The sequence below is a fragment of the Centrocercus urophasianus genome, unplaced genomic scaffold (assembly GCF_019232065.1).
Source record: "Centrocercus urophasianus isolate 14NV4802_14NV808 unplaced genomic scaffold, USGS_Curo_1.0 seq_32, whole genome shotgun sequence".
NCBI lineage: Eukaryota > Metazoa > Chordata > Aves > Galliformes > Phasianidae > Centrocercus > Centrocercus urophasianus.
Genome location: NW_024884889.1, coordinates 9,495,922 through 9,505,447, shown reverse-complemented (window position 1 = coordinate 9,505,447; position 9,526 = coordinate 9,495,922).

Sequence of the window (9,526 nt, the reverse complement as noted above, 5' to 3'; positions counted from 1 at the left end):
GTGCATAGGATGCTGTGCCCAGCAGCACAGTTGGGTGGCAGCTTTCGTTTCCTGGAGCATTGAACAGTGGCCATTCTGCATGCAGAGGCTGTGTGCTGTATGGAAGTCCTCGACAGACCTCAGCCTGCACAGAATCAGCAAACTCCTCTGACAACATACATCGAATTGTTCTTTCTGTTTTTCTGGCCTACAGAATTGAAGAATATGCTCATTATTTCAACATGAAAGCTGCGTTTTACACTCTTTGGGGAAGAAGGTTTTAAATTGTACCATTTTCTGCCTGTGAAATATTTACACATGACTTGCAAAATAAGCTCACGGACATCTTTCAGGCCTGCCTACTGCGCTGTGAAAAACATGCCATCGCTGCCTCATAAATTACTGATAATAAGTCATTTGCTTCAAAGGTCAAAGGTACCACAGTAAAGTCGTTAGAAAGCAAGGAGAGATTGTTAAGGGAAAGACTTTGCTTCAACTTTATCACAATTAGATGAATATGCAAAAATTTATAATTTGGGAGTAAAAAAAATTGTTTTAAGTTCCAAGTTAGTAGATACATAAAATGCCAGCACAGGTGTAAATTCTGTGTAACAGTATAATCTTTCAAAGTATATTTCTTTCTGGGACTTGCTTAAATTATAAAGCTGGATAGGACTTGAATCAGAACAGTATCTGAACACAAAAGAATAAGGTGAATCTTATTCAGGGGCAGGACTGTGCTGCAGTTTTAGTAGCATACCTTACAAGGCTATTATCTTCAGCTGGTGTAGAGCTGTGGTGCACAGTGCTGCTGACCCTCTCTTCAGAATTCACGCAGTCGAAGGAGCATCAGACTTGTCTAAAAGTCATAGGATCTTAAACCTTGCTTTTTTGTTTCCTTTTGTTTATCTTTTTCCTCAGGTGACATTTCTGAGGCAGCTTCATACCTTGTGAGGAGATCAAAATGTATTCAGAAATGAACTCTGTAATTTCCTGGTGTTAGCAGCTGGGGCTGGAATAGAAAGCATTGCCAGTTGTGAGACTTGGGCTAGTATTACAGTAATCTGCAAAGCTGGCTCTACCTGAAGCTAGGAAATTTCTAGCTGCCTTAGTTTCACTGGGAGGTATAATGTCTGGTATAATGCTGACTGTCTGGTATAATGCTAAGTTTTGGTTGTAGGAGAAAAATGGTATTGATAACACACAAATGTTTATGTTTGCTGTGAAGCAGTGTTATACAGAGTCAAGGCCATTCTCAGCAAGGAGCCCAAGGAGCCTGGAGGGAACGGAATTAGGAGAGCTGACCTAAACTGCCCAAAGGGATATTCCATACCTTATGATGTCATGCAGAAGTTTGGAATCAGGTGGGATTCACTGGGCTCTCTTCTGCTGTTCAAGGAGCTAGCTGGGCATAGGACAGGGGGTGATGAGAAATTGCTTGTGCATCACTTGTTAAATACATATATGTATATTTATTTGTCAGAATTATTATCCTCCTTCTTTTCTCTATCTTAGTAAATACTTTTTTCTCAACCCATGAGTTCTACTTTGTTGTTTTTTTTTTTTTTTTTAATTCTTTCCCCCATTGCACTGGAAAGGTTGGGAGTGAGCAAATGACTACAGTGCTCAACCACCTGCCAGGTTAAACCATACCACCAGCTTTTCACATTTTACTTTTTACCTTCAACTTAGAAGCAAAAAGAACTGGGAAAAGAAACAAACAAAAAGAAACAAACAAACAAAAAAGAAACAAGCATTTCATAAATATATTCATATGCAACTTGTATATTTCATACTGCTGTGTTCACTCCTGAACAAGCTCAGCAATCACAGCTGGCTTTACTAAAGGGTTTTCATAACAGAGCTATTTATTTCCTGTCTTGTCTCCACAAAAGCTATTTCAGATGCACCCTTTCTTTCTTTTTTCCCAAGATGCATAGAGTATCTTCCCTCATGATGGAAGCAGACCGCTGTAAAGAAGAACACCATGTTGTGGCTCATGTAGAAAACTGTGTTGTTTGAAAAAGCCTGCATATTTCTTTAGTCATTAAAGATAAAGCAAGAATGGGAAAAGACATGCAGGAAAGGAGAGCACAAAAGGAAAATCAGGTGAAGAAATTGAGGATGATTGTATGGTGAATGTATATGGGCAGATTGAAAAAAATTGGGGCTCAGTGCTCACACAGAGAGAAGTGAGAATGAAGTTTCAAACTGATTGTAAGAGAAATGCAGCTTTACCAGCCTTTCCGTAGGTTTCAAGCTGGGATTGACACTGCACGCTGAATCAAGATTAGATAGGGAACAGAGAGATGCCAGAAACATGCAGATACCCAGCAGGTCCTCCTGAGGCTGGGAGGAGATGCTGCCCAAGGCCATGCCTCATGCAGACAAGGATGTAAATGCATGTATGCTCTTTGCAGGATCCTAACATGCTGTGCCAGCCCTGCTAGGAAGATGAATGCTGGAGGAAGCCCAGAAAATGTGAGGGAAGATAAGTCACTGCCTTAGGAAGCTGATTCAGGTCTCTTCAGTGATGGCTTATGGGATGCTGCTGGTTCTGTCAACCACAGAAGAGAGCCTGGAGGTTGGTTAGCATCCGAGGCAATACAAACACTGGATACTGCTGAAGTGTCCCTTGGGATATCAGAAATGTTATTTGTCAGAACTGGTCCTGAGGGCATTTGTGACTAAACAATGTAAGAGATAAAGATTTTTGCCTGTACAATACTAGAGATGTAGCTGTGCTGCCTCTGGATTTGCTCCCAGACAGCACAACATCATTTTGTTTCGTATTTTATGGCAGTGCCATGATTTAGCCCTTCATTATGTGGGCTGGTGACAGAGGAAGATTTGTAACTACATTTCGGAACGTGTAATGCAGAGAAAGTGCTGTGGTCAGAGCTAAGGGCTGAGCTGTGCATCCAGCAGCCATCACCCAGCCCCTCTGGAAGGGGAGCACTGCACTGCAGGGTGCAGAAGGTTCAGCCACACTGAAGAGGTGGGTTAGAGAGCACTGGTTTCCAAATCTGCTTCCTGTGTCGTGAGCCTCACGTGCCATCGGTGGGAAATGTCAAGCCACCAAGATCAATCGGGCATGATCAGAATGATGATCGGATTGTCTAGGGACCATGTCAGCAATGTATTATAAGAACCTGTCACACATGAAAGCAAAAAGTTCCTGCCTTGAGGCACTGTTCCTCTACAATGTCTAGCTCATACGATGCCAGATTTCAACACAAACAGATCTTAATACACCCCGTAGGCACCCGCAAATTTTGACTGTATTTGAAATAAGCAATTGATTTTATAGCACCTTAAAACTAACCTCCATCCTTAATTACAGCAAAGCTTCTCTCTGTGTGTGGCAACAGTGGACCGACCTACGTTAAGGCTGACGCTGGTGACATCAAAGTAAATTTAAAAGCAGTAAGAGAACAAATGATGTTGGTTTTTACTCTTGCTATTATGTATGGGGTAAATTCTATACAGAGCAAATTGCCATCCATTAATTCAAACACCAGCCTTTCAAGCATAACCAGTCTTTCTCCCTTGATTAGCTATTTGCTCTCTTAATTTCCAGGAGAAAAAGAGAAAAAAGAAAGGAAGAAAGAAAAAAAAAAAAGAGCAGACGCTACATTTCAAACTTCTGCTCAAATAAAGCATGCTTCCAGGCAACACGATTTGACTTTCTTCTCTCTGCATCGTGACACAGCAAATGGATATCAAAGCAGCAACCTGATAATTGTCTTGAGCTGCTGTGACAGCAGGTGAATACAAATAAGTAGCCACAAGTATGCTTTGGAGCACTTTTTTGAAAAAAATTTCTTGCAATACATGAAACAAATATTTTGTCAGCATTTTCTGCATCAGAAAAACACCTCCTGGTTCAGAGGTGGCTCCTGGTGGCCCCACACAGCACCACATGGCCACAGCCTCAGGGCCTTCCGCTCCATTTTGTAGCACTTATTAGGCCCTCTTCTGATCCTGGTGTTACAGCAAATCCTTGCTCTTGAAAACAGTGTCTTGTTCATCATGCAAAGTACAACAGTCATGCAGCCAGAACACCTGGGAATGAAATGCAGATGTATAAATTGCGTTCTGATCTAGAAGTTTTAATGAGTAGCAGAGCATGGTTCTAAGAAATGCTCTCAGTATAAATAAATGTTGCGTCTTGTGCCTGCCTCCTTTTAACTCATTCTCTTCACTCAATGTATTTCTTACTTGACTGGATTTATGCTGCTTTTAAGGATTTACAAGGAAGATCCAAATCTATTTAAAGTTGTTTCTTTAACTCTGTTCCTTTTTGCAGAGATACGTATTTACCCCAGCCTTACTGGAAAAAATGACACAGTCAAAATAACACACACAAAAAGTCCTGCTATTGATAATTACCCCCCAGTTCTTTCAGTTGAGAAATATCCCACACCATTTACTGCCTACTGAGATGCAATCAAAATTAAATGGGTGGAAATAACTCTGAAGTAGCAGCGTTAAGCTCCACCAAAGGAGCACAGGGTCTTATTTTTATGACAACACAGGTAGTGGCCTTCTGGGTCAAACTCATCATCTGTTTTGCCTCCAGCTGCAACGATGTGAATGCTGTTCCTTTGGGCTTGAAGGGAAGGCACAGAAGAGTTGGTTTATGCTAGGAGAGTTTCTAAAAGGAACCTTTTCCAGGACAGTAACTCCTGGAGGCACCCACTCTGGAGCAAAGATTTCTTTAAAATGGAGTTAGTGTAGCACAGATCTTAATTCTCCCTCTTTCCAGAATTGCACTGTGTGGCCATTTCATCAGCGGGTTGCTCCAAGAAAGCAAGTCCACCATCAGTCTTACCTAACACATGGAAAGGACAGGTTTTCTACAAGGTCCCACTTCTTTTCTGCAAGATGCAAATACCTCAAACCTCATTGAGCCCTACATTCCTGGGAGCTGCTTGCTTTGCAGCCCTGAGGTCTCAAGGAACAAGCTTTAGGCCACATGCTTCCAGGCATAAGATATTCAAAATGTCTCCAAAAGGTCAAGTAAATGGTTTGCAAAGGAGTTACACTCTTTACAGTGCTAATTTTTCTGTAATTTCAGACCATGCAACCACAAGCTAGACCAGAAGTATGCTACTGAAATTCCCAGTAGCAGCTCCCACTTAGGCTCGCACTTATGCAGAGGTTAGACAGATTCATGCTTATTTTTAACTCAGCAGATCTTTTTCTTTATTATGCTCTGCACATTTCACAGTTAGACTTGTAAGATCTGAGGGAATTATATAAACCATTGGAGCAAATCCATCCTGGGGAGAAGCAACTCCTTGATATATACAACTTCATTTATTTATTTATCTATTTATTTATCTATCTACCTATCTACCTATCTATCTATTTATTTATTTACTTATTTAGACTCCTTCCATGACATGGGAACGTCCGTTTTGCTTTGTTGCTGAACACCCAGAAATAATACTTAACAAGAAACTATCAGTAGTTTCTGTAGACCTCTTCCAGAGTACAAATAATTTAAAACTTTGAGGTTGGGATTTTCAGTGGTGGTTGAGAAGACAGCTATCCAGCTCCCATTAGGGTTAGAGGAAAACTGATGTCCTCAGGCTGCTTTGGAAAACTACAGGCTAGGCTGTAGTGGTCATTCAGTGTACTGTGACATTCAGTGTACTGACAGAGTAAGATAAAATGTCCTGAAACTGTTTGGGGGAAAAATAAGGTTGTTTTGTTCATTGCCTCTGCCTTTTGGATCTGACAATTGACTTTTTCATGAAGTTGTTTCTTTGGAATGTCATAAGGCGGTAGAAAATCTAATAGAAATTATCCAAGAATTTATTTTAGTTCCTGTTATGGCATTCACTACTTTTGCACTGGAAAGAAATGGAATGCTAAAAACATGCAAAATTACATAGCAAAAAATATTACAATGGCAAATTTTACTCTCAAATTTTGTAGTTAGGCAAAGGTGAAAATGAAGAGCTCCCTCTTCTCCTCACATACAAACACTAGCACAATTTTCTTGTTTTTTAATGGCAAACAAACTGTGCTATAATAAGCAAAAAGAGTGCATCTGATATCTCTAACAGGGGAGATCAATAGCAGAAACAGACATACAGAAGTTGTGCCTAGGATTAAATTGGGAAGAAGATGATATAAATGAAAGAAAATAGAAGGGGATGGAAGTGACCTAACTGGTAGGAATCAATGCTGGAGTCACAGGGAAGCTTTGAAATAAAGGGGATCGAACGGGTGAGAGCCACAAGTAAGAATTTTTGTGTGTATCAGCTAGAGTGAGATGTGTGGAGACCTACAGAAGAAGAGTGGTCTTTAATAAGCTATATAAACTGAACCGAAATCTGCTTTTCCTGAGTACCCACACTGATATCTGTTGGTAAGAATGTGTGGTGTTAATTTTGTGTAATGGCAGATCCATCTAAACCTGCCACTGTCTACACAGTTAACTATAGAATTAGAAAGCTGTGCTGAAAGTGTTTGACAATTTTGTCCAGGACAATTTGTTGTGAAACACAGCAAATGATATTTAGGAAAAGTGGATCTACATAGCAGGAAGTTTTCTGGGACAGCTACTTTGGCCAGCTTCTTCATGCAGACAAGTCCCATAGTCTTTGTGCACAACAAGGAGAAGAGCAGAGAGATCTGCGTTAGGAGGAGATGAGCCATGTTTTAAACCCTACTGACAGATTATCTGGTTCTCTCCTGACTGAAAAGGAAGTCCAGTTCAACCATCTCAGATACAAACTATTCAGCCGTAGACGATCACACAGAGCCTCTTGAGATGCTCTGGTACCTCTGCGAGGGATTACCTATCTCTTACCATTCTTCAGTTCACTGAGATGGCCATTTTGAGGTGACAAAGAAGAGCAACTGAAGAGAAGCTTTCTGCCTCTGGGTGAAAACCTGTACCCCTCAGAAATTCTGGGCAGAGAGATGAGATTTGACTTCAGTGAACAGCCACAGAATTTCACCGAAGCTCCGAGCATAAAGGAGGCTTTCAGCTGATCCAGAAGGGCAGAAGCTGACACATTCCTTTGTGAAGAAGCCAGGCTGCAGGGATAAACTGTGTGCACAGATGGTGCTCTGGCTGCTGATCCTCTCTCTGCATGCGAATCAGAACAGTTAGCCTTCCAAACACACCAACTTGTACCCACTTTTCACCAAGCTTCTTCCCATCCCCTCTCCTCTATCCTAAAATACCCTTAGCAATTAAAATGCCATCAGTCTCTGCAAAGCATGGGCATGAATGGTGGACAATTAACAAAGGAAAAAGAGTTGACTTAGAAAACTGCCAGTTCAGATCTGAGTGGGAGGCGAGCCTCTTCATGAAAGTAGTAGGGCTCTCTCTAAGGCTTGGGAAGAAGCTAGGCCAACACAGATGAGTGCTGGTCAAAAACAGGTTGGCAAATTTTCTCTCTGCTAGCGCATGTGGTGACTGCAATGGAAAGAATCCTGTCAGCATACCAGCAAGGAGGAAGACGGAGCAGTTGAAACTTTCAAACACTTCATGTCTGAGCTGTATGTCCACAGTTGGAGAAGAGGACTGTGAAGGTTTGCTGCATTCATTCTTGACATCATGACTTTAAAGCCATTTATTGCTACTAAATTGAATTATTCCATAAAAAGCCAAAAAAGAGGTACAAAACAACTCAGGATTTAGTGATTGGGTTTAGCACAGCTTGAAATTTCTATTTAAATATGAAAGAACGAGCTCAAATAATTAGCTACAAACTTATGAGAATTAGTCCACTTTCAACAACTTTTGGGAAAAACACTAACTTGGCTCTCAACTACTGCAACATTATTCCACCAGCACTAAATGGAAAAAAGTTTCCTTGTGTCAAATGAGAAAGTTCCATAAATTGTTTTGAATTACATCTTATAACCGAACCTCACAATGAATGTGATGTGTTTTACACGGCATTACATATCAAGAAGCATAGCATTGCATTATACACTCTAGGCCCTGGGGAGACTTCAGTGTGGCCTTCCAATATTTGAAGGGAGCTTATAAACAGGAGGGGGAATGGCTGTTTACGAGTGTGGATAGAGATAGGACAAGGGGGAATGGTTTTATACTGAGACAGGGGTGGTTTAGGTTGGAGATTAGGAGGCAGTTTTTCAGCCAGAGGGTGGTGAGGCACTGGCACAGGTTGCCCAAGGAGGCTGTGGATGCCCCATCCCTGCAGGCATTCAAGGCCAGGCTGGATGTGGCTCTGGGCAGCCTGGGCTGGTGGCTGGCGACCTGCACACAGCAGGGGGTTGAAGCTAGGTGATCACTGTGCTCCTTTTCAACCCAGGCCATTCTATGATTCTATGATGCACTATCACAATGCCTGTCTTCATTCACAGACATCAGTATTCAACAAAACAATTTAATCTGCAATAGGTTTCCATATTTACATTGATTCTTTCAAGCATCTGTAAATGCCAACCCTGCCAATGATCGTCTGCCTCTTAATGTCAGATGGCTGAGCAAGGGTCAAAAGATGACACTTTTTAAGCATAAGGGCAACCTGAGGAAAGAATATCAAACTGTAACAGAAAAAAACTTTTTTTTTTTTGAAAAATAACTAAAATATGATATTTCTGATCAGGGTGCAGTTAAATGCATGCTCTATGCACTGTCTACAAACACAAGAGAACACATTTAAACCTTATGATCAAGTTTCTACGCTCTAAGAAATGTAATGTAGAGAGGGACATGTGCAAGACAATGGTTTTCATCTTTTCAGCTTACTTCCTTTTGTCCTAAAGACAATTTATTCAGCATATCCACAGACTTCACCAGGATTTTGAAAATGGAGCTTGAAGATCATCTGATTGAACCTTATGAATGCACATAATTTTCTGAAATCATTGCAAGCATAATTTTTAGGCAAAGCAAAGAGTGAGTGGCACTGCTGCTTGTAACAGCAAAGGAATTAGAAATAAATGATGTTCAAGCAAGCATAGAGCAAGTAGAAGTAGCTGACTCACTTTTGGGAACCATTTAGAGTGAGATGTCTTTCCCAGCTACTGAAAACTGAGGACTGAAGTGTGCGTGACGTTCAAGCTCTAAGGTGTATATGAGAATCTACTTTCTGTGATGAACTCTCTAAAAATAAACAGTGCATGCTTGCCTCAGGAACATCTAAAAACTCCTTAGTATTTGCAATTGGCATTATACCCAACTTTTAATAGCTTAGGGAAGTGTTACCTTCCATTCCACAATTCAGAGTATGGAGAAATCTGTCAGTATAAAAAGAAATGGAATTAAAGAAAAACAGGATTTTTTGAGTATGAAGAGAAAAAAAAATGCAAGCAACAACAACAACAAAAAAACAGAGCAAATTGTTTCTTCCTCATGTGTTTTTCAAGATCATTCATTATATGGCCAGCCTCTGTGAATGCCAGCTGACAGAACGTAGATCTTCATAAAAGTTGAGCAGCTCTTGTCAAGGTCTAGTGATGAAAGTATCATGGAAAACTGTCAAGAAATGGCAATTTCTATATTCTCTGCAGAGAAAAGAGAGCATGTTGTGAAAGAGAATGAATGAAA